Here is a 27,431-nt window from a genome sequence, read left to right as displayed (position 1 = left end):
TGCCGACTTCCAACTGCGGCATTGTTTCTTCACAATGTATGAGTATTCCAGTGCTTTGTTTCTAGTTCATTTAGTAACATTTTCGCAAAATGTCGAATACTTTGGTACATTTACATCTACACTACATTTATACTCCGCAAGCCACCCAACGGTGTGGCGGAGGGTTGGTTGGTTGGTTGTTTGGGGAAGGAGACCAGACAGCGTGGTCATCGGTCTCATCGGATTAGGGAAGGATGGGGAAGGATGTCGGCCGTGCCCTTTCAGAGGAACCATCCCGGCATTTGCCTGGAGTAATTTAGGGAAATCACGGAAACCTAAATCAGGATGGCCGGACGCGGGATTGAACCGTCGTCCTCCCGAATGCGAGTCCAGTGTCTAACCACTGCGCCACCTCGCTCGGTGTGGCGGAGGGCACTTTACGTGCCACTGTCATTACCTCCCTTTCCTGTTCCAGTCGCGTATGGTCCGCGGGAAGAACGACTGCCGGAAAGCCTCCGCGCGCCCTCTAATCTCTCTAATTTTACATTCGTGATCTCCTCTGGAGGTATAAGCAGGGGGAAACAATATATTCGATACCTCATCCAGAAACGCACCCTCTCGAAACCTGGACAGCAAGCTATACCGCGATGCAGAGCACCTATCTTGACAGAGTCTGCCACTTGAGTATGCTAAACATCTCCGTAACGCTATCACGCTTACCAAATAACCCTGTGACGAAACGCGCCGCTCTTCTATGGATCATCTCCATCTCCTCCGTTAATCCGACCTGGTACGGATCCCACACTGATGAGCAATACTCAAGTATAGGTCGAACGAGAGTTTTGTAAGCCACCTCCTTTGTTGATGGACTACATTTTCTAAGGACTCTCCCAATGAATTTCAACTTGGCACCCGCCTTACCAACAATTAATTTTATATCATCATTCCACTTCAAATCGTTCCGTACGCATACTCCCAGATATTTTACAGAAGTAACTGCTACCAGTGTTTATTCCGCTATCATATAATCATACAGTAAAGGATCCTTCTTTCTATGTATTCACAATACATTACATTTATCTATGTTAAGGGTCAGTTGCCACTCCCTGCACCAAGTGCCTATCTGCTGCAGATCTTCCTGCATTTCGCTACAATTTTCTAATGCTGCAACTTCTCTGTATACTACAGCATCATACGGGAAAAGCCGCATGGAATTTCCGACACTATCTACTAGGTCATTTATATACATTGTGAAAAGCAATGGTCCCATAACACTCCCCTGTGGCATGCCAGAGGTTACTTTAACGTCTGTAGCCGGCCCTAGGCGCTACAGTTTGGAACCACGCGACCGCTACGGTCGCAGGTTCGAATCCTGCCTCGGGCATGGATGTGTATCATGTCCTTAGGTTAGTTAGGTTTAAGTAGTTCTAAGTTCTAGGGGGCTGATGACCTCAGTAGTAAAGTCCCATAGTGCTCAGAGCCATTTGAACCATTTAACGTCTGTGGACGTTTCTCCATTGAGAGTAACATACTGTGTTCTGTTTGCTAAAAACTCTTCAATCCAGCCACACAGCTGGTCTGATATTCCGTAGGATCTTACTTTGTTTATCAGACGACAGTGCGGAACTGTATCGAACGCCTTCCGAAAGTCAAGGAAAATGGCATCTACTGGGAGCCTGTATCTAATATTTTCTGGGTCTCATGAACAAATGAAGCGAGTTGAATCTCTCACGATCGCTGTTTCCGGAATCCATGTTGATTCCTACATAGTAGATTCTGGGTTTCCAGAAATGACATGATACGCGGGCAAAAAACATGTTCTGAAATTCTACAACAGATCGATGTCAGAGATATAGGCCTATAGTTTTGCGCATCTGCTCGACGACCCTTCTTGAAGACTGGGACTACCTGTGCTCTTTTCCAATCATTTGGGACCTTCCGTTCTTCTAGAAACTTGCGGTACACAGCTGTTAGAAGGGGGGCAAGCTCTTTTGCGTATTCTGTGTAGAATCGAATTGGTGTCCCGTCAGGTCCAGTGGACTTTCCTCTGTTGAGTGATTTCAGTTGCTTTTCTATTCCATGGACACTTATTTCGATGTCAGCCAATTTTTTCGATCGTGCGGGGATTTAGAGAAGGAACTGCAGTGCGGCCTTCCTCTGTGAAACAGCTTTGGAAAAAGGTGTTTAGTATTTCAGCTTTACGCGTGTCATCCTCTGTTTCAATGCCATTATCCTCCCAGAGTGTATGGGTATGCTGTTTCGATCCACTTACTGATTTAACGTAAGACCAGAACTTCCTAGGAGTTTTTCAGGTTTTCAGAGGTTGGACAGAAAAGGATTTACGTAGGGTGTGTCCACACTTCGCCTTTATAGCGGCTTAAGGTCGGTGGGAATTTTAATGAGGCGTCTGAATGTCTCTGGAGTACTGGTAGGCCATTATTCCTCAACAGCTGAAAACAAAGAAATCAGTGATGTTGGACGTTGTGCTCTCAAGCGTCGTGTACGTTCTAACTCGTCCCAAAGGTGTTCCACTGGCTTCAGGTCGGAACTATCGCGCCGGCCAATCCATTTCGGGAACGTTAATGTCCACAAACCCTTGCTTGACAGATGCTGCCTTAGGATGGCGTGCACTTCATTCTAATAGAAACGATCATCTTATACGAAATCGTCGTCTACTATAACCATTACACAATTCTGTAAAATGTGGTAATTTGCTTCCGCATTTAGCGCTAGCTTAAATGTGGTAAGAGGACCACCCCTTCACCACGAAAGACACTCTCAAACATTTTCCGTACTGTGCTGTTGACAGAACACACGATGACATGTAAAATTATACAGGCATTCGCCAAACTCCAACGCATGCCACAGAGTACAGCGTTATTTGTTATTGCAAGTTACTCGTCTTCCTTCTTACCTTGTACTTTGGCACTGATCTTTACGCAGCCTCAAGCACTGATTGCTGAAATGTGTGGGTCATGAGGAGATGCTCTACCACTGTACACCATTATTTTTAACTTTCTACGCACAGTAATCGTTCTAGCTGTGTCGCTGGTAGCGCTTTGGAACTCACGAGTGATTCATTCTGCTTATTTCGTGAACTTATTTACAGACACCCTCCGCACTGCTCGATGTTCCCTGTCCGCCAGTACTTGAGTTGTCCGTGGACTTTATTCAGCTACTTTGGCGTTTCTACTTCACAATCGCATCCAACGCTCAACTGGGGCAGTGATGAAATGTGGTTGGTTTGAGTCATGCGATGCTCAAGGAATTAAATTAGGGACAATAAAACCCGCATACTTTGCTCTTTTCCGTGTCCGGTTATGTTGCGAAGAGTCAAACCTACTTTTTAGCTTATTGTCATGTTTATGAGTGCTATCGTTATTTCCGAATTGAGTCTGATGCTCTACAATAAATTGTATAGGAAAATATACAGGGGCATGGTCCCAGTGGATGCCGAACAGGCTAGGACAATAAATCCTCTAAAGCCAGTGCGATCACTTAGCATCTCTACCAGCAAATCCTAGGCCCACGCCCATGAAGGTGAAAACCGCGTAGCCCCTGGGTAATGCACTCTCTCACTAGAAGTGTAGCAGACGGAAGAGGCTGAAAAGGCGAGTTCCTCGTGTCTTCCAACTGGATCCTTCGGCTAAGGGAGATAACCCTGACAGGAATCAAGCAGGTGAGTAGATCTCAAGGTGGAAGCCTCACCTCCGACTATCCTTGCAGCAAGCTGGTCCCTTCTTGCACGGGAAACGTGAACACACTCGCAATTTTCACAAAAGGAAGCCGGACGCATCTCGGAGGAAACAGCCAAAGCATGACAAAAATAAACGATATGGAATCTCGGACAGGATAAAAATTGTTGTTGTGGTCTTCAGTCCAGGGACTGGTTTAATGCAGTTTAACGAAATATAGGGATAAGGTTTCACGTTCATCTGAACTACATATTACCTTTCATTAAATATTTTGTCACCTGACCACAAACTACCCTTAAACGACAAAGCTTTGCTGGGTATGCAGCTGGAAAATAAGACAGTTCCGTCGGCGCTGAAAACATCCCACACATCATACTGTTCAAGCACTAAAGGCTATCAATTTGTAATCACAGAGTCTGGAACCGCGCGACGGCTACGGTCGCAGGTTCGAATCCTCCCTCGGGCATGGATGTGTGTGATGTCCTTAGGTTTGTTAGGTTTAAGTAGTTCTAAGTTCTAGGAGACTGATTACCTCAAAAGTTAAGTCCCATAGTGCTCAGAGCCAATTGAACCAATTGTGATCACAGTCATTAAATTGTTGTTAGCTTTCCGGCAAACATGTTTGACATGTTCCTCTTGTTGAAACGTTCCGACCACCCCGACTTTAAGGAAAATAGAAAACCCTTTTGTTTTATGAGTTTATCACCTCTTTCAAGCATTCTGAGACCTAACTTGTCTGATCAAAACAAACAACGGAGTCATGGGACTTTCGTGTTTAGCCGTTTTCATAAATTCTCCCTTTCGGTTGAGCATATTGCACTCAAAATTTTCCTTAGTTTGGTCACTAATTTTAATTATCGCTAATAGTGCAGGTTTAGTAATATCAAGCTGCTTACTGTATACCGTTTTCGATCTCAGTTTTTAATCAACGGTTTTAAGTAGCTACGTCGTCCCGTATTCTCTGCCTTTACAAGTAAAATTATCACTGTACCTGTATTTAAAGGAAAAAATCACGAAATGATTTTGACTCAAAATCCACCGGCTGCCACACATATCTTATCGAATTCGCAAACAAAAGTGTTGTGTCAGTGAGAATACACAAAGACAAGCAATGACATAACAGCATTGGCAACCACTGTTTATTTTTTTAACAAAACAAAAAAAACAAAAAAATCAGTCAATAAACCTGATTAGGTCGCGACTGCAGAAAGCATGTATGGTTTTTTGGTATCAAAGATTTTCGTTTCATGTTAAATGAGTAAAAGCTTATGAAACTGTACAGCATTTTTTTCGAGACCGCAGCATTATTTTTCATGTTTAGCGTTTGCGACTTAAACATTTTTCTATGTATTTGATTTCACTTTTTCTACCATCTCATTTTGTGACGCTTCCTTATTGCTTAAGATGGCAAGTTTCAGCACAAGGCGGACGAGAGGGTTGAAGACACTTGTGTTGGCGAGATCCGTTGTGAAGCACGTGCGTTACGCATAAAGGCGAAGTTCTTCGCTGTGGATTACCTCCAGAGTGGAAGAGAGCGATACGCCTCAACTATTATTCACGAAAATCTTCCAGTCAGCGAGAAGCCTCAGACTGACGTAGTTCTGTGCCCTTTTACCTACTTAACACCTTTCCAAGGGTTCCACAGATGTGAACTGAACATCGACGTCTTACTTTCTCAAAAGGATACCGTGTATCGCTAAGTATTCCTTATGCATCGCAGTCTCTCACGTGGCATCTTCAGCATTTCAGTTTACGTAAATGACAACTTGTCAGCAGAATCGTAATCAGATTGAGACAGTTACAGTTATACGAGGGAGGAAGATCCTAATATTATCAGTCTTGACTTGACTGATTCGGTAAGTTTTCGAACGTCCCGTGCCCCATCAAATAAATTTGAGAAGTTGTGGTACCTTAGGCGATTGACATCCATTCAGTATATTTAATTTAAATTATTTCGAAAAATTAACAATAACCGTACTTCAACAGTATATACAACATAAATCTGTTTATGTTGTTAATATGAATGCGGATGGCACCTTTTTCATTCAAAAAAACGAAATCGCATTCTTAAATGATTAAATCCATGGTGACCAGTCAGCAACTAATAAAGCTAGAAAACAACAACAAAGCATTTTTACTCGCATTCCTGTAACGTTAGGATAAAACTGAACATTAAAAATGTGAGAGAGAAAAAAAAGAAAGACTGAGAAAATTCTGTCGGATATCGAAAAAGAAAACGATAGAAGATACTTCTCGTCGTGGGGAAGCAGAGAATAAACTTTAAAACAGACTTAACGTACTTTGCTGTGTGCAACACTTTTTTAGAACTGGACATATGATCATGGAACTGAATTTATTGCTTTATTTACGCGACTTTTTTGTGAGATCGCTGAACTGGCAGTGTTCTGTAGAATTTGACTACAGTACTGTGGCAAAACCGCCACCACACCAAGGAATCTGTGACATACAGCATCATTCAGCTGCCCCTACAGCTGTCGTTTCATTCAAACCGCAGTGCTATACCTTGCCTTCCTGAACTACGCGCGACATTTTCATAATCTCTTGCTCGTTACGTGCAAACTATTAATACTACAGAAAAAATGAACAGGACCTTTTTGTAGGAAATCTAATGCAGTTAAATTTTTTACTGGTATACGTTTTCGCCAAAGGCACTAGTCTTCGAGTTATTCAATAAAAGGAAAGTGACCTTCGAACGTCCTCACACTCAGTCCCCACCGTATGTTCCTCATCGCATTCCCTCCTACGACTGCACAAGAATTTGCGACTGAAGGAATTATTTCCCCACATTCTCTCTCTTTTTGGTCTTCACTGACTGACATTATGCCAACCGCTAAGTCCCACACATAGAAATTGTAAAATTAGCGTTTGCGCAAATTTTACCTAAAAATTTTGTGAATTTTAACAGCATAAAATAAACAATTACATCATTGTATTCGTGAGGCGTTATGACGACGAAACGACTGTGCTTGCAAGTCTTAGGTTTGCGTCAAATTGTCAACGTTATTAGTCTTGGCTTAACTTTTACAAATACCCTTTTGCTTTCATCTCCCTTTCGAGCACGTTTAAATTAAAGCTGTTAACGAAATAGGTGGTTGTGCTGGTGGCGTAATAGCCCAAGAATGGTCGAATATCGGGAATAGTTAGTGTAGTAAGAATATTTTGTTCAGTGGTGTGAGGGATTACCACGAGCAACACACGTGCTAGAAATGTTGACTGATAAGGGATGAGTGTGGTTGTACAGCGAGCTTTTCTAGAATGACTCTAAAACAGTGGCCTCCAGCAAAAAATATTCCAGTACAAACGTTAACTATATTAAATTTCCTAAAAAAAAGTCCCGTTCATTTCTTCTGTAAGATTAAAAGCATGCGCGTAGGGAACGCGAGAGTACGGAACTCTCACCCGTGGCTTATGTAGGTCAGTTATAAAACATTGCGAGTTGTGTAAGACGACAGCGGTAGAGACAGCTGAATCACACTTCATAGGAACTGCTGAAAGTGAGTATTTTACGTCACGTTTGGCAACTTTCAATATACAGCTGAACACAGTCGCAGACAATCGTTTTAGACACTAGTGAGAATTCTGTAATGAATAAAAATTCTATACACAGAATCCAGTACGTGCAAGGCCCACTCTTCCCCCACTTTGCGAACACCTATAAGTATAACAAAACTGTGTTTCACATGACGCAACAGTAATTAACCAGAAATATTGCAGTGCAATAGACTTGGATTCTCTTTATGTGAACTTCTCACTTGCGACACAGAATCGGGAGCTATGGTTCAGCTGCCGTCGAATCAAATTTGATGAGGAATATATTTCAATGCTGCAGTTGCTTGCTTGAGTTACAGATCAAAAGGCAGCTCTATATTATAATTAGTAATTGCGCAAGTAGTGTAACGTTCACCCTCGCTTTAAAGCTTTCTCGTCGCATTCGCCATGTCTTGACACCTGTCTTGAGTAAGCTATCATAACAACCTAGAATGATTGAGTTCGGGAGTCGTAGATCCCGATGGAAGCTTAGTCTTAGTCAGAACTTTTACATATATATTGCGCATTACGCAGGATGGCTTCCATGAGGGATTTTGTCTCTTGGCCATACAATTTCAGAACGTAGAGAACGTGAGAAATGTGATCGAAATGAGTCACGTTATTAAAATTAACAACTTAGAGAGGTAATAATAATAATAATAATAATAGTAATAATAATAATAATAAAATAATAATAGTAATAGTAATATATTGGTTTTCAGAAGTGGATACGATAAATATTGATGGTGTGCTTCAACATGGGAGCTAAAACATTACGCTTCTTATGTGGTTCGTATTTAGATACCAAGAGATGTGGCAGTGTGGTAGGACAATGGATTCGAAATCCGGAGGACGCTATTTCAAATCTCCTCCTGAGCATCCAGATCGCGCTTTCCGAAGGTTTTCCTAGATCCCTTATTTTAAATACCTGGATGGTTCTTTTCAAAATGACACTGACGCTTTCACCCCCCATTTTCCTCAACCCAAGCTAACACGTGTGTCTAATGACCTCGTCGACGGTGGTATGCTAAACTTTGATTTTCTTTCCTTCCAGATTGATTTAAAAATGGTACTGTTGGACTAAGACTGCACTTCAGACATACATTTTATTTTTATGTATACTACAGTTTTACTTTGTTACACATATCCTATCTGATCAAATGTATCGGGATATATGTAAGCGGACATCAAAATGGGTGCCTTTATGACGACTTGTGCTCGTTTGGGGACACTTCAGTGAGGTGTCTCACTGTCTGTGGAGGAATGGCAGCCTATTCTTCCTGTTTTTGTTGTTGTCTTCAGTCCTGATCCTGGTTTGATGCAGCTCTCCATGCTACTATACCCTGTGCAAGCTTCTTCATCTCCCAGTACCTACTGCAACCTACATCTTTCTGACTCTGCTTAGTGAATTCATCTCTTGGTCTCCCTCTACGATTTTTACCCTCCATGGTGCCCTCCAATGCTAAATTTGTGATCCCCTGATGCCTCAGAACATGTCCTACCAACCGGTCCCTTCTTCTCGTCAAGTTGTGCCACAAGCTCCGATTCTCTTGTTCCTCCTGCCACCGATTTTCACTAATTCCCACTATATCTAACATCAACCTCTCCATTTCCCTTTTTAAATTTTCTAACCTACCTGCCCGATTAAAGGAGCCGACATTCCATGCTCCGATCCGTAGAACGCCAGTTTTCTTTCTCCTGATAACGACGTCCTCTTGAGCTGTCCCCGCCCGGAGATCCGAGTGGGGCACTATTATACCTCCGGAATATTTTACCCAATAGGACGCCATCATCATTTAACCATACAGTAAAACTGCATGCCCTCGGGAAAAATTACGACTGTAGTTTCCCCTTGCTTTCAGCCGTTCGCAGTACCAGCACAGCAAGGCCGTTTTGGTTAGTATTACAAGGCCAGATCAGTCAATCATCCAGACTGTTGCCCCTGCAACTACTGAAAAGGATGCAGCCCCTCTTCAGGAAGCACACGTTCGTCTGGCGTCTCAACAGATACCCCTCCTGAAACCATAGAAGTTAGTGATGTTGGACGTTGGGGTCTCGAGCGAAATCGAAGTTGTACCATATCCCAAAGGTGTTCCATTGGTTTTAGATGGCGACTCTGAGCAATTCGTTCCATTTCAGGACTCTAACTGTACACAATCCATTACCTCACAGATACTGCTTTATTACAGGGCGCATAGTCAGGTGGATACAATCATAATCTAAGGATTGTTACTCTTATAACAGTACACAGTGCTGTAAAATGTATTCATCCTTCTGTATTTACCGTTTTCCTAAGTGCGGTAGGAAGACCAACCTCTAATCAGGATTAACAGCCCCATACCATAACATCACCTCTTCTGTACCCCGTATCGGTGCTACACATCATAGCAAGGAACATTGTCAAGGTATTCGCGAAACCGAAATACTTTTGTTGGACTGCCGAAAGGTACAATGTGATCCATTAGTACAAATCGCTCATCTCCGGTCGTCCACTGGCGTCGCTCTTTACACAACCTCAAGTGTCGCTTAGCATTCATTACAGTAATGTGTGGCTGACGAGGAGCTGTTAAACCACTGTACCCCATTGCTTTTAACTATCTATGCACAGTAACTGTGCTAACCGATATTCTGGTAGCACTTTGGGACTCACGAATGATTCATTGCACTGATTCTATGTGATTTTTTGCAACCACTCTCCACAATACTTAGCAGTCAGCAGACGAGATCTGTCTAGTCTTGGTTTCTACTTCAAAGTCCCACCGCCAGCAATCGACTTGGCCAGGTTTAGATCGGTTGAAATGTCACTAAGGGATTTGTTACTCAAATAATTAGTCCACGTACGAAGTCACTGAGCTCTCCCGAGCGACTACTTCTGCTGTGAATTCTTCTGTTCTGACAACGTAATGCTACTCGCCCGTTAATATGACGGTTGCGCCTCTCGTGCCATCTTCGTGGTCAGTTCTGCAATTATATAGGCGTGACGGATACTTTCGATCACACAAAATAAGTGGACGAAAGCTGGGAGTGTTCTGTTTTCTGTCTTCAGTACTCGCCTTTTCCATTTTTAAGTGTCTTATTTTTCAACTACGTGTAATGGGAAGGGATTACAAAGTCTCTGCGAGAGGGAAGTTATTCCTGATCTGCTGCTTTTCTTTAATACCCTGCAAACGCAGTAACATATACGCCCTGCGGAGGAAATGCAGTTGCCTCTAAAAAAAGTAGAGAAAAATTTTACTCCACTGGGCTAAACATTATAATGAGAAGATAAAGTACCAGCAATGGAAAGCAAAAAGTTACACAGTATACAGCTACGTCCATTTCCTTGAAGGGTCCATGTCAGTATGAATGTGAAGAGCCCTTACTGAAAGGGAACCAGCAGCAAATCGTGGTCAGTGAATCTGATTGTGTAACAACTCCAGCGGACCGACGTCATTTACACCCAGACAAGCATGCTGAGCTGTCCACTTCTGCGTGAGCTTGACACTTCAACGCGATGTCCTTCTACATTATAAGTTTAATGTGCCCACGTCGCGCTAGATTTTCAAAGAAGTGAGTTTACATTTAGTTGTTATGCTACAATTTAAATGTACACTCGTCGTCTGTGTTTGCTTATGAGACCACAATACTGTCTTTTTCCCTGCTTTTCATAACATCAAGAATTATTTTCAAGAACAACATTGTAACGCACTGGGTTGCCTTAGTTGGATAAAATATTTTTATTTTTTTATATAAGTGAGTAAATTGTAATCCGTCAAGTGGTCATATGTCTATTACAGTCCGTTTGACGAGTTACACTTAGGTGAAAATGTCTACACAGCCAAAATTCTGTAATGGTGCTGATCACAAATTAAAATATTTTAATCCAGTCGTGTGGTAGACTCCTAGCACTGCAATAAATTGCTTGTACTGTGGTTCTCATTGCAACTAAAAACTAGATTTACTATTTGGTGAATATTTTCACAACTGAGTCGCATAGATGTCCAGCACGTAGTCATTCTAACTACGGAAAACTACGTTAATTTTCTGAATCATACCCTAGGTGATCAAAAGTAACCGGACACCCCTAAAAACATACGTTTTTCATATTAGGTGAATTGTGCTGCTACCTGCTGCCAGGTACTCCATATCAGTGACCTCAATAGTCATTAGGCAGCGTGAGAGAGCAAAATTAGGCACTGCGCGGAACTCACGGACTTCGAACGTAGTCAGATGATTGGGTGCCACTTGTGTCATACGTCTGCACGCCAGATTTCCACTCTCCTAAACATCCCTAGGTACACTGTTTCCGATGTGATGGTTAAGTGGAAACGTGAAGGGCCACGTACAGCACAAAAGCGTGGAGGCTGACCTCGTCTGTTGACTGACGGAGACCGCCGACCGTTGAAGAAGGTCGTAATGTGTAATAGGCAGACGTCTATCCAGACCGTCACAAAGGAATTCCAAACTGCAACAGGATCCACTGCAAGTACGAAGACAGCTAGGCGGGAGGTGAGAAAACTTGGATTTCAGGGTCGAGCGGCTGCTCATAAGCCACACATCACGCCCGTAAATACCAAACGATGGCTCGCTTGGTGTAAGAAGCGTAAACATTGGTCGATTTAACAGTGGAAAAACGTTGAATGGAGTGACAAATCACGATACACAATGTGGCTATCCGATGGCAGAGTTGAGTATGGCGAATGCCCGGTGAACGTCATCTGCCAGCGTGTGTAATGCCAATAGTAAAATTCGGAGGCGGTGGTGTTAAGGTGTGGTCATGTTTTTCATGGAGAGGCTAGCACCCCTTGGTTTTTTGCGCGGCGCTATCACAGCACAGTCTTACATTGACGTTTTAAGCACATTCTTGCTTCCCACTGTTGAAGAGCAATTCGGAGATGGTGATTGCATCTTTCAACTCTATCGAGCACCTACTCATAATGCAAGGCCTGTGGCGAGATGTTACACGACAATAACGTCTTTATAATGGACTGGCCTGCACAGAGTCCTGACCTGAATCCTATAGAACATCTGTAGGATGTCTTGGAACGCCGACTTCGTGCCAAGCCTCAGCGACCGACGTCGACACCTCCGTGAAGAATGGGCTCCCATTCCCCAACAAACCTTCCAGTACCTGATTGAACACGTGTCTGCGAGAGTGTAAGGTGTCATCAAGGGAGGAGGGGGGGGGGGGGTCAACACCATACTGAATTCCAGCATTACCGATGGAGGGTGCCACGAACTTGTAAGTCATTTTCAGCCAGGTGTCCGGATACTTTTGATCACATGGTGTATTTCCGGTCATAAAGGTTTTTCTTGGACATTCAAGGAACTTTTGATCAACTACGTAACTAAATGGCCAAATTCAGTCTTCACAAAGACTATAAAAACAATGGGATTGGGAAAGTGAAAATTTTACTACTACTTTGAGTGTATGTAAAAAGTTAATCTATACATCAAACGCAGTGAAATAACAGCGAAAAGAAGTCTAAAGTAACCCCATCATGTAATGATGCTCAGTGCTCGGTCTTAAAGGGCCAATACTTACAATATTAACAGTTGTTAATATGTAATAGCGCGTAATTGACATTACATATTCGTACGGCAAGTACCTAAAACCTAACGTTAACACACAGCATGTGAGGGACTGTGTCATTATCACAGCGGTTAAATATCCACTTAAGCAATGACAACAAATATCTAATCTACACCAATGAGTTACATTTCTGACGCAACCAAATTTCACACCTTTAGATGTGTTGCGATTGTGGTATATTTTTTCTAGGTGGATGTCAATCTGAGTCACGTTTGTATCGAGAATTTGAAAGAACAGTAATATCCTGTTGGATGCCTGTAGCGACAGGGAAATCTATCAGATTATGTCGAGAAGTCTTTGTGGTCCGCAAAGGCCTTTTATAGTCATCTAAGCTTTGCAACGCCTGAGGTCGACGTTTCACAGTACAAAGCATTTATAACGTCCCGTCAGCGTCGAAACAAATTTATGCAGCTTCAGTGGGGCGTGTGATCGGAGAAAAAGTGGGGATCCCGTATTTGTCGTCTATACGGGGTTGAAATTAAATCAGAGGGACTATCATGTGGACGCATTCTATCTATGACGTACATACGTACGAAATATTAACTCTAAGCGTCTGTAAAGAAATAAAAACAGTGAATCACAGTGGGGAGAATGAACCGTGTTGACTGGTTAATTTAACCTCTCGTTGTGCCAAATGAGTATGACGATACGTTCTGCTTAGTCGTAAGGACTTACTCGCTTCCTCTGAAGTGAAAGAGACTGATTCTCCGCAGCTGGAACGGTACTGCTCAGTTTTTGCAGCGGAACTCCTATTTTACTGAACATTTAAAATGAATGTTGATGTATTAAATTCGTGTATCTCGTATGATCTTTGTAGGTTTCTGTATCGTTTATTTTATTTTAGTATCTTTTGCATATTCCGCGAATCATAAGCGTTACATGGAACCTATCAGTAAATTCACATATAAGACAACATCTGTGTGAAACCACATACATAATTTTGCTCGCAGTAGAACGAAAAGGTTTAATCTCTAATCTTATAAAAATGAAGGAGATCGTACCAAAATGTGTGCCAGCTCTACTGTTTTATGACTAAATTCAATAAATAAATCTCTTTCTTATTTCATATACGTCAGCTGCGCGTTTTCTCTTTTTTTTCAAAAATTTGGTGTATTAGTGGTCACCAACACATTTCAATCTCCATAAAGTCTATTGGGTGGCACCATGTACGAACTACAATCACGGAATTTTTAATAGCTACGAATAACATGAAAAACGAATGAACACGCAACACAACTTTGAGTTCAAAGCAATTAAATAAAAATGCACAGAAAAATCAAATGCAGTCAAAGAAGTGGGACTGCGAAAAACGGGAAAAGGTTAAAAGTAAATGTGATTTAAAGTTTCGTCTTCACATTTTCTTAACACCCAGAGGAAAAAACATTTGTCATAACGAATGAACAGTTGCAATAAATAGAGTAAATAACTCGTACAAAACATAACATTCCTTAGGAAAAGAGTTTATCAATCTGTTGAATTCAGGTGACAGACGGATGTCTTAAAATGTTTAGAGAATCATCGCTGATGATAATCTACCAATAAAGGGAGATGCAATCAGTTTTTAAATTGCGATGTGCTTAGTATGGATGAAAGCCAAATAATATTTTCTTGGCATTAATTTCAAAGTATCCATAAGAGTTATTTACCACATGTCAACGTCGGTATGACGTAAATGAAAAGCTGCAGCATGTACATCTTACAGGATATTCTGCACATTTCCTGTACGTTTATTATAGATCGTCTATAACTGAAATGAGACCAATGCTGAGAAATCACCACCAATAATACGAATTTCGCAATCTGAACATTGCGTTCCTGAAGTTATCAATGGCATTTATTTGCTTCTTAATTTCGAAAAGAGCTTGCGTATTGAGTTATTAGGTTACGTTAACCTAATACATTATTCGGTGATATATTTCTCTCAAGATCGAAGTTTCATATTGTTCAGTAATTAACTTATAACTCTGAATTAAATATATTTCTGTAGTTTCCGTCCTTTCCTGTGTACGCAGTAGTTGTGAAATCCGCGTTACAAAAATCTCAAAGTACCTAAAAAACATTTCCTACTACTTACTACCTCTCTTATTTGTACTGATGATGGTTTAAATCAAGGAGACAGATATTTTGATATTAAAGTTACTATTTCTAATTGAGTAGATTTCGCTGACGTAGTGAACGATATCCCAGTTGAGAATAGCATCTGGATCAATTAGAAACCAGCAGAAAAGGGTACTATTAAAATTTAAAATTATTACCTTTTGTGCCACTGACAGTATGAGTGCAGTGATATGAAGTACAACACTAAGGAGTAGGACTCAAGACTGATTAAGTATGATACTTACGTAACCCAGCCGACATCACTGTTATTCTTCATTCATGCGACAGTACCTGCAAGATAAGCAAAAGATTTGTTGCATTAGTAACATTCTGCGCAAAGAAGAGGAAGCAGACAAGAACATAAATTACACCGAACAAAGCAAGAGTAAGTCCCTGGCAGATTGAAACTGGATGGCTAAGTAGTTTCTCCGCAGTAGTCTTTCATCCATAAGTGTTAATTCGACAAGATATGGAGAAGAATTTCTCTTAAATTGCAAGACAGGAGAAGTATACTGGCAGAAGTTAAGTTGCGAGAGCATGTCGCTAGCCGTGCTTGGACAGCTCAGCAGGTAAGAGCCATTGCCCGTGAAAGACAAAATTCCGGGGTTCGTGTCCCACCCCGGCGTATAGTTCAAATTTGCCAGGATGTTTCGAAATAGCGCACATTCGGCCGAGACGGCCTCATCTTGCTACAAATGATGAATTCTGAAACTCTTCTCTAGAACTGTTATCAGCTTCAGCAAAACAATATTGAAGGCAAGACCTACGCGAAATTGTTGTAAGTGCTAATAGTATGCGATGTATTCCGAAGAAAATCAGATTACGTTATTTCATTCCAAGCTAACTGCCGACTGTAAGGATCGCAGGATACCATTTTGTGAATAAGTTCAACTTGTGTAATAAATTTCTCTTCTCAGTTCAGTTCCGTAGCTCTCGATCACGTATCTAATATCACAAAATATCTTCAGCAGTTATCTGTAGTACTACATTTTAAAGTCTTCCTGTCTGTGCTGTTCGACCTTCGTTTCACATCCATACAAACTGTGCTGCAGAACAGTACTTTCAGTAGAGACTTCCTGAAACTTAAGATAACATATTTGAAAATATTTCACTTTTTCAGAAACGCTTCACTTGCTACACTCAGTCCACATTTTATGTCCTTCCCACTTAGGCGATCGTAACTCACTTTGCTGCCAAAATAGCAAAACATTTCCATTTTTGTGTCTCATTTTCTAATCTAATTCCTTCAGCGTCGCGTGATTTTACCCGACTGTGCACCATTACCCTTACTTGATTTATCTATGTTCATCTTATAACCTCATTTTCAGACACCCTACATGCCGACCAATTGGTCTTCCGTGCTCTTTACAGCCTCTGAGACAATTAGAATGTCATCAGCGAACATTAACTGTTTTCAATTTTCCTTCAGACACTTTAACTATCTTTCTCAACCTGTCCCTGGTTTGCTTTATTGTTTGCTCGATGCAGAGATTGAAGAACATGGTAGTTAGACTACAACTTTGTCTCACTCCTTTCACACACCTTCTCCTTCGGTTTCATGTACACTGACACTAGTAACTCCAGTCTGGTTTCTATATAGCCTGTAGGTAACATTTTGCTCTCTGTATAGCAAAGCGTGTATTCCAGTTAATACAGCCTAGTGCTTTATCGACAAAGAATAACAATTTCTTTTTGTAAATGCAGATTTGCTTTATTTCATGCTATCTTGTAAGATGAGTGGTAGGGTCCGTACTGTCTTCTCCTACGTTTGGCTCTGAGCACTATGCGACTTAACTTCTGAGGTCATCAGTCGCCTAGAACTTAGAACTAATTAAACCTAACTAACCTAAGGACATCACACACATCCATGCCCGAGGCAGGATTCGAACCTGCGACCGTAGCGGTCGCTCGGTTCCAGACTGTAGCGCCTAGAACCGCACGGCCACTCCGGCCGGCTTTCTCCTACGTTTCCCGGGAATCCAAATTGATCTTGTCGAGGCCAGTTTGTACCAGTTATCCAGTATTCTGTAAATAATTCGAATCAGTATTTTGTAGCCATGATTCATTCCACAGCTGGTTTGGCAATACCTTTCAGCATTTGCCTTTTTTGGGATTGGAATTATTACGTTGTCCTAAGGCTATTTCACCTGTTTCGTATGTTTTGCATGCCAGGTGGAATCCCTTTGCCTCGGGCAGCCCTCCAAAAGAAATCAATAATTATGAGAAAATGTCTTCTCTAGGGGTCTTGTTCCGACATTCACTGCTTTTTCAAATTTGTTTCGCACATCATATCCCTCACCTAATCTTCACCTATTTCCTTTTCCTTTCCCTAAGACGGTCTTCAACTTTGTTTCCTTTTTGTAGCTCTTACTTATATTTTCAGTCTTGCTGACTTCCTTTCTTTGCATAGTTCTGGCTTGTCATTTGCCCTCTTCATATTCGGACAGCTGCTTCCCCCTTCTCCAAAGATTTCTTCAATATGCCCTTTGGCGGCATCTATCTTTCCCACAGGTATGCATTTTTCTCTAGCCATTTCTACTTTTCCACTTTGCACCTGCAGTCAGTCTCACTTTTCACACTTCCGTAGTCTGCTTTTTTGTTTCATTTGGCCCATTTTTATATCGTATCCCATCATCAGTTGCATGAAATTTCTCGTATATTATCCAAGGCTTTCTACTGGGTACTGTCATTTCGCCCGTTTATTTGTCTGCTTCACTACTGAACCCCTGAAAAATACGCATGTATCTTCCATCGTATTCCTTTCACCTACGTCATTAAGCTCTGCCAAATGCTCCCTTTGAAAAGATAAACAACCTCCCAGATCAATGGCAGACCATTCACTTCTCTTCAAACTGTCAGCCTTACAATGCATTACGGAAAACATGAGTGACTGACAGTAGTCTCTAATATTATCGGATTTACGCCCGACACAGCTTTCCTCGCCTACTAAGAATACCTCATCTCTAGATACCGACATATGAGATGCAACGGCATCAATAAACCCAGCTACCACATTAATGGATTGCAAGAAGGGCGCTAAGTGAGGTAATGGGACTGCATCACAGGAAGGGCGACCGCTGCGAGAAACGAAATGCTGCAGAGTCTAATCACGCTGCTACCTACGCAAAGTTCGTACCAGATCAGTACTGACCGATGCACGGCCAAGTGTTCCCTATTACTGGATATGAAAATTATGTCCAAACCGCAATAGTCTCAGGAGTACAGACACAGAAAATTATATTCAGTAGTACGGAGGGACAGCGTCCTTTTCATGAAACTCTAAATAAAGCTACAAATTCAATTATATGACTCTCTTTCTACTGTGACAGGTTTTCCCTGTGTAGTGGGAAGTGACGTCATAGTTACGGTCTACATGTATCTCTATCTACATACTCCGAAGGCCATTTTACGGCGTATGGCGGAAGGTACATGTATGCACTGCTAGTCATTACCTTTCCTGTTCTAATCTCAAATACAGCGAGGGAAAGTGGACTGTCTATATGATTCCGCTGGAGCCCTTATTTCTCTTGTCTTCGCGGTCCTTACCCAACACGTAAATTGGCGGCAGTAAGACCGTTCTGTAGTCAGCTGCAAACGCCGCATCTATAAATTTCCTCCGTAGTCAGTCATAGAAAATTAATATCGTTCTTCTCTTCGGTAAAGTGGGGTACATTCTTTTATGTGCTTACTCTTGCATATAGATCCCTGTTTTGTTATACACATAGAGCCTTCTATGCGTACAAATAGTACGTAGCATCTGTGCATAGATAGAGATGTTACAGCACTCCTCTTTCCGTCTTGGTTTCAAATCGCAGCCTAGCTCTTTCTGAAATGGAGGTAAGAATTCATATGTTTAGCCTAATAAGTAGCATCAATTTTTAGTAATACTGTGAGAATGAATTCGGCATTGGGCAATGGTGCGGATAATTAAACTCATGTCTAAACAGTTAAATGTAGGTGTTTACCATCTTATTTTTCTAATCTATACAAAACCGCCAATAACCAAAAAATATGTATTACTCTGGAAAATTCCTGCGTTTATGCAATTTCTTTCACACTAAAATTTTGAGTTAATCGATAACTCGGCGTGAACTATTAGTCTAATCTACAACAAACATTTTTGAGTGGAGAGGTGTGTCTGTATATGTGTGTGTGTGTGGGGGGGGGGGGGGGGGGAGTTCATCCTCCTTGTGTTTTGGTGTAGCCAGCCCAATACAGATCCTCTCCTCATCGCAGAGCACTTATTACTAGCACTCAGCAACCCCAATTAATTGTTGGATATATTCAAATTCTATCTTCTCCTATAGTCTTTACCCTCTACTACTACCTCACGGGTCATGAAGTCATTTCTCGGTATCTGAACACCTCTGTCATCATCCTTTCTGGTTATCTTCTCAATATTTTACACTTTTTACTCACTTCGCCGAATCTCTGGACATCCCACTCATTTTTAATCAGTCCACCTAATTCTCAACCCCCTTTTACTTCAACACATGTCACAACCTATAATTCTCCTCTTTTCCGTTTCTCTCCCAGCCCATAACTGATTTCCATACAATGCTATGATCTAAACGTACATTCTCATAATTTTCTTCCTCAGATTAATGTCTATGTTTTAATACAGTAGACTTCTTTTGGTTATAAATGCCCTCTTCGTCTGTGCTAATCTGTTTTTCAATAAACCTTTTTCGTCCATCATGAGTTATTTTGCTTCCAAGATGGCACAATCCCTCCACTTCGTGTACTTCTTGTCCCCCAATTTTGATGTTAAATTTACCGCTAATCTCATTTCTGCTACTCATCAATGCTTTCGTCTTTCTTCGGTTTGCACTCCGTCGTGCTCTCCGTCGTAGTGTGCCCATTACACTGTTCATTCCATTTAACGTGCCTTGAAGTTGTTCTCAACTTTCGCTAAGGATAATGTCATCAGTGAATCAGATTAATGATTTACCTTCATTCGATTTTATCCATAACAGACAAAGTCGTGGCTGTGAAAGTCAGTGTTACAGTGTAGCTCAACCAACTATTTACAGAGTAAAAAGCACTAGAATTTACGTGTTTCGAAGGTCAAACCTTCATCATCAGAAATATTGTAGAAGAATGTCTAAAAAGAGATCAACACAAAACATAAGCAATAGCAATAAAAATTAAACAACGTGTCTACTTCGCTTGCACTTGTGTCGTCTTAACATATACTGCCACATCCGTGACAGCTAACAAAATAGACTAAAATGAAATAGTATATGTTGTCCATGGTTACTGGTAGCTTCACAATAACAGCCATATCCGCGCACGACCCGCGTATCTTCCTGAAATCCACATTCCGCAGACGAACACAGAAGTAACGCGAGTGAGCTCAAAATAAATGAAAACATGAAACAAAAGAAATAACGAAGAAAAATATTACACTACTGGCCATTAAACCGGCTACACCAAGAAGAAATGCAGATGATAAACGGGTATTCATTGACAATATATTATACTAGAACAGACATGTGATTACATTTTCACGCAATTTGGGTGCATAGTTCCTGAGATATCAGTACCCAGAACAACCACCTCTGGCCGTAATAACGGCCTTGATACGCCTGGGCATTGAGTCAAACAGAGCTTGGATGGCGGGTACAGGTACCTGCCCATGCACCTTCAACACGATACCACAGTTCATCAAGAGTAGTAACTGGTGTATTGTGACGAGCCAGTTGCTCGGCCACCATTGACCAGACGTTTTCAATTGATGAGAGATCTAGAGAATGTGCTGCCCAGGGCAGCAGTCGAACATTTTCTGTATCCAGAAAGGTCCGTACAGGACCTGCAACATGCGGTAGTGCATTATCCTGCTGAAATGTAGGGTTTCGCAGGAATCGAATGAAGGGTAGAGCCACGGGTCGTAACACATCTAAAATGTAACGTTCACTGTTCAAAGTGCTGTCAATGCGACCAAGAGGTGACCGAGACGTGTAACCAGTGGCACCCCATACCATAACGCCGCGTGATACGCCAGTATGGCGATGACGAATACACGCTTCCAATGTGCGTTCACCGCGATGTCGCCAAACACGGATGCGACCGTCATGATGCTGTAAACAGAACATGGATTCATCCGAAAAAATGACTTTTGCCATTCGTGCACCCAGGTTCGTCGTTGAATACTCCATCGCAGGCGCTCCTGTCTGTGATGCAGCGTCAAGGGTAACCGCAGCCATGGTCTCCGAGCTGACGGTCCATGTTGCTGCAGACATCGTCGAACTGTTCGTTGTCTTGCAAACGTCCCCATCCGTTGACTCAGGGATCGAGACGTAGCTGCACGATCCGTTACAGCCATGCGGATAAGACGCCTGTCACTTCCACTGCTAGTGAAACGAGACCGTTGGGATCCAGCACGGCGTTCCGTATTACCCTCCTGAACCCACCGATTCCATATTCTGCTAACAGTCATTGGATCTCGACCAACGCGAGCAGCAATATCGCGATATAATAAACCGCAATCGCGATAAACTAGAATCCGACGTATATCAAAGTCGTAAACGTGATGGTACACATTTCTCCTCCTTAGACGAGGCATCACAACAACGTTTCACCAGGCAACGGCGGTCAACTGCTGTTTGTGTATGAGAAATCGGTTGGAAACTTTCCTCATGTCAGCACGTTGTAGGTGTCGCCACCGGCGTCAACCTTGTGTGAATGCTCTGAAAAGCTAATCATTTGCATATCACAGCATCTTCTTCCTGTCTGTTAAATTTTAATGGCCAGTAGCGTATGTATAGCCATGCCGGCCAGGACAGAAATTCAGATCTCGTTATGAACAGAAAGCTAACGGTATACTGAAAAGTCGCTAATTAATCACAGATACTAAAATATAACTGCAATTGTTTTTGAAGATCCAGTTTCATGTCTCTTTTGTCTACGTAAAAATTGCGTGTTGTATGTGAAAAATTTTCTTTTCTCCACAGCCACTAAAATTTTCTTTGCTTTCAACGTTGTTTAAACTAATTAGCGCGATTTTTGCATTTTATTTGTCATGGTTGAAACCAGTTATGAATAAAGCAACCCATCGAACAACACTGAATTTTTCTAAGATAACAATAAGGTCTACGTAATTAAACGCATTGTGAAGGTCACAAAGAATACCACTGGCGCAGAGATCTGTTCGAAATAAATTTGTAGTAATGTGCAGGGTGTATATCAAGTCCGGAAACACTTTCAATTATTTACTGCCCAAGAACCAGACATTGTACATATCTCGATTTGAAGAGAAACCCTAAAAGTTTCTTTTCATTTATACCACCACAGCGTAGTTTGGTAATTTGCCGATAGTCGGCGCTTGTCGCAAATGTGGCATTGCTTACAGCTTATTTTTTAGCGACGAAATCACTTTCACAATAATGGGAAAGTGAACAGGCACAGCTGTCGAATCTGGGGTACAGAGCATCCACACGAATGCATTGGATTTGAGCGTGATTCCCATAAAGTAAATGTTTTTTGTGCCTTGTCACGTCGAAAACCGTACGGGCCATTCTTCTTCGTCGAGAGCACTGTCACTGGATATTCCTGCTGGGGCATGTTGCAGCATTGGCCGATGCCTCAAATGCTGTCGGACTCTCCGTTCATCTTTTAGCAGGATGGGGCTCCACCCCATTGTTATCGTGAACTTCGTGGATACCTGAACACGGAGCTGCCGCATCGATGGATCGTCCGTGCTACAGAAGGGGACAACTGTTTCACGACATGGCCTCCCCGATCACCAGATCTCACTCCGTGTAACTTTTTTCTGTGGGGACACATTAAAGATCTGGTGTACGTACCGCCTCTACCCACGTGACGTAGGAGGGCTCCGAGAGAGAATACGGAAGCCACTGCCACAGTCGACGATGCCGTGCTGGGACGGGTATGGCAAGAATTCGATTACCCTATTGACGTCTGTTGGGTCACTCATGGTTCGCATATCGAATGTTTGTAAAAAAAACACTTTCAGAGTTCCTGTTCAAAACGCAGTATATATGACATCTGTACAATGTTTAGTTCTTGTGTAATATATAATTGAAAGTGTCCCCGGACTTTATGTACACCCAGTTTTACCTACTAAACCTATGTGATTAATTTTTATGGCTTGTATACTGGTTATGAATAGGCACACGGTCAATCGGTGGAAGTTTGACATTAAGTAAAGATGAATGGAAACAGAAAATTAGGAGAACATTATTAACGAACGGTTTGGTACAAACGCCATTTATTCCTCCCTCTCCCGTTTGTTGACGTTATGGCATCCCAGACCGACTTCAAAATGGTTCAAATGGCTCTGAGCACTATGGGACTCAACTGCTGTGGTCATCAGCCCCCTAGAACTTAGAACTACTTAAACCTAACTAACCTAAGGACATCTCACACACACCCATGCCCGAGGCAGGATTCGAACCTGTGACCGTAGCAGCAGCGCGACTCCGGACTGGAGCGCCTATAACCGCACGGCCACCGCGGCCGGCCCAGACCGACTTGAACGTGACAAAAGGCAAGATACACCTTTGGCAGAAGCTATTACACCATGCGAAATATTGGCAGCAATATTGCCATTACTCACGACGGAAATGAGCTACGGAGACCTCAAATATGGGACTATCATTTCACCACCAGTCTTTCAGATCCTAAAATAAAAATAACACAGCGCGGGTTAAATAGGCTTCGTACATGCCGCTACCATACTTACAAGTATTATTTACTTTTTTCCTTTCTCCCTCAAAATGTGTTCTGAAAGAGCTGAATTGTTCTATGGAGGTGTCATTGTCAGCGGTCTGAATGACTGCTGCGTATTTTAACAGCAGAATATTATGACCTGCCTCAGTCTTACTCTTACTGCTATTCGTCACACACATGGTCGACGATCGTATTCTCGAATAAGGGCGTGAAGCAGATTACGACAGATCTGTTCAAGGTCTCTTGACATGCTGCCGTAACACAAAATAAGCTGGAACCGGTATTTCCTTCTACAGATGTGCAAAGACGTTCAGGCATACGCTCATGTGCAAGTTTATATCACACAAAATTGTTCAAGCCTGAAGTCGCAAAACTTTATGATTAAGTTTTTGTTCGAATAGTCAGCAACGAGATGCTCAAAATAAATGTTATTCTTTAGCGATTTCAGGCACCTAGTGCCCTTACGGTATAGGTGCCTGAAACCAGTAAAGGAATAACATTTATTTTGTGCAACTGGTCGCTGATTATTTCAAAGAATATAAACTAAACTCGCAAGTATGCTTAGACGAAATGGATTACTGGCAGACACTTGTTTCTGCCTCCTCTCTGCTAAGGAGGAGAATCGGAAAGAAAATTTAAAAGCTGTTAGATTGCACTCAGTTAGCACTTAGAAAAGGTAAAGGCATCAGGGAGGCAATTTTGACACTGCGCTTGATAGTGAAACCAAGACTTAAGAAATATCACTTTAGTTAGGCATGGAGGACGTACTTAGCGACTCTAGCGTTGATTGTGGATAACATAAACCAAACGTAACAAGTATTACGTTAAGAAACGACATAGATGGTGTGCCGGGCATGTAAAGTTTACCAGGTATCGTCAGAAATAGTAGCCCAATGTGGTCCTCACTCCAGTGTTGCTGGTTACCGACTGGAGCGTTTGGCGTGGCGTTTGGCGTTGAAGACAGTTCTGCTCCAGCCAATGAGGTTTCAAACCAAAAACATATCTTGAGACCCCTCGACTATGGTGGCGTACCAACCTGACTGTCGCCTGCCATACAGCCAGAAAGACAAGAGTGATGGTCTGGGGTGCCATTTATTTTCATAGCAGAACCCCTTTGGTTGTCATCCGCGGCAGCTTCACAGCACATCAGTACGTCTATGATATTCTATGCCCCATTTTGTTGGCTTTCATCCCAAGTTACCCTAATTTTATATTTCAGCAAAATAAAGCCAGCTTGCATAAGCCAGACTTTCTACTGCTTGTCTTTGTGATTGCCATAGCCTACCTTACTACCTTAGCCAGTAAAATCGCGCATGTCCCCATAAATTGAAAGCATTTAGAGCATTATGGACAGGGCCCACCAACCAGTTCGGGATTTTGACGATCTAACGCGCCATGTGGACAAAATTTGGCATGGTATCCCTCAGGAGGACAACTCTAACAATCAATGCCATCCGAATAACTGCTTGCATAGAGGCCATAGGTTGATCAACGCGTTATTGACTTGCTCAGTTTGTGAAGCTCTTTCTCTTCATGAAATCGTCCAGTTTTTCTGAAAATGCAGTCATTTGTTTTTCTGTACGTATACATCACATTTACCGATTTCCCGATGGCCGCTGTGGCCGAGCGGTTCTAGGAGCTTCAGTCCGGAACCTCGCTGCTGCTACGGTCGCAGGTTCGAATCCTGCCTCGAGCATGGATGTATGTGATGTCCTTGGGCCAGTTAGGTTTAAGTAGTTCCAAGTCTAGGGGACTGATGAGCACATATGTTAAGTCCCATAGTGCGTAGTGCCATTTGAACCATTTTTGAACCGATTTCCGTCTCATTCAGATAATTCCTTAGTGGTGCATTGATCTTAGAGTGTATATATAAGTAACGTTGTTTATTTTTCCTCTCTTTGATTGGAAGCACTGAGGCAGATACTAAATTATCAAGTACTTTGTTTTATCCAGATCATCCTGTTGACTAACCTGAGTAAATTCATTCGATTTTAGCTTGAGTAATGATGTACGACTTTACGTATAGTCATACGACACCTTATCAGATTAGGCCAAGAGATGGTAACTAATTAACTTCCAGATTGAAGAATATATGTTTTTCATTGTTTCAATGTATTAACCCACAGTTATATGTCTAATTGTCAAGGAAGCGTAAATTCATTTTGCATAGCCTGACCAAAGTTTACATTTAGGAGACATTTCAAGTATCGTAACTGCTGAGCTCTTGGAAATATGCTTTGAAGGAGGTCAAACGCATACAATGGTGATGCTTTAGAAAGTGTTTTCAGTGATACAGAGCTGAATACTGGGAAGGTTTAAATATTTTTGAGTTGTACAAGGGTGGTGATCTTGTAATAACACTGTTTTCTCACCCAACTTGTGCTCATAACTTCTGTAAATTAGTATGAAGAAGCACTTAAAGTCGTGAAATATGATATTACCTCAGGAAAAGTTAGTGATCAGGAGGAACTTTGTGATAAATAGATTTAATTGAACTACTTCAGGTAGCTTTTCAGTGTATTTTCAAGAATACTGACTGAGTTCATCTACGTAAGGAATAAGGACTAAGTGCAATTTTAAAGTAGACCAATGTATCGATAAATTCATCGTTTGTAGCAAATGGTCTCGTAACTGTAATCCAAGGATTCTATGTTTTAAAAGACAAGATGTTCTACAGCTGAACAGCGCCAGATTTGCACCTGGAGGACAAAATTTGAACTAATTTTTTTCCTGTGTAAATCCGTTCCGCAATTACACATGAGGCTATCTACCAAGTTTCGCTGTCATGCACTAATTACAGCCCTCCCCCACCCTCGACCTCCTTGAGTAGCTGCACTTTCATTATAAGCATTCGGTACGAGAGAGACTGCCATTTCACTAAAAAACTATCTTTGGAGCACAGCTGCTCGGTGATGTGTTCATGTAACATACGTTTCGAGACACTGATCTTTTTAGCCAACAGTGCTTTAGGTATACAAGCATACATTGACTTGAAGTGAGCTAGTTGGTTAGTTGCATGTTCCATAGGTAATTTAAAGATTGTATATTGGATGAATATTTTCAGCCAAAGACCACGTGTCGACCATTCACAAGTTACTAAATGGCACATTGGCGTAAATGTAACTTTAATGAACATACTATTTTTCAGTCCTCCTCGCGGAACTACAATTAAATCATCCTCTTCAAATACGCTACCAGTTTACCAATTTGTAAACAAAGAAACTTGAACTACACTTGATGTTTAACATGCCGTTTGCGAGACGCCAGCACCACGTAGTATCTTAAACCTCAAATTTTAGACCCTTCAATCCGTGAGTCCCCTGACAGCTATCAGGCCTGTTGCCACCCTTCAATCACACGTTTCATACGTGCGTGTTAATATTGACAGACCCATACGCTCTCTTAGGCAACTCTGAAATATCGTGGCGCAGCGCCGCTACGCAATCGTAGCTCGAGCAATCTGCCGCAAGGCGAACGGAGTAAATCCTGGCGATTGTATCGCCTTTAATATTTCTACGGGAGCAGCGGCGCTGGGAGGAGGGAGACGGGAAACAACCTCGACAGGCCACTTGGCCGGCAATCGCAGCCACTTGTCAGCCGCTCTCCGCCTTTCGCGTTTATTTTGGCGCCGGTACGGCCTTCTTCGCCCCATCGCAGCCTACTAGCGCCAGGGGGAAGTCCCGCGCTCAATACTCGTTGCGAGCTACCGCTGCTGCTACCGCTTGCTCAGCCCGACACCTCGCTTACTCAGCTCGCAGCAGCCACGCATTGTTCTACTGCACGCGTACTTACGGGTTAAGCGTCTTTTACACGCGTGAATTTATCTCAATCGAGTACTCTTAACAAGT

This window comes from Schistocerca piceifrons, chromosome 2 (genome assembly GCF_021461385.2).
Source record: "Schistocerca piceifrons isolate TAMUIC-IGC-003096 chromosome 2, iqSchPice1.1, whole genome shotgun sequence".
In the NCBI taxonomy this organism is placed as follows: Eukaryota; Metazoa; Arthropoda; class Insecta; order Orthoptera; family Acrididae; genus Schistocerca; species Schistocerca piceifrons.
The sequence above is the reverse complement of the archived record's forward strand: the minus strand, read 5'-3'. Positions refer to the sequence as shown.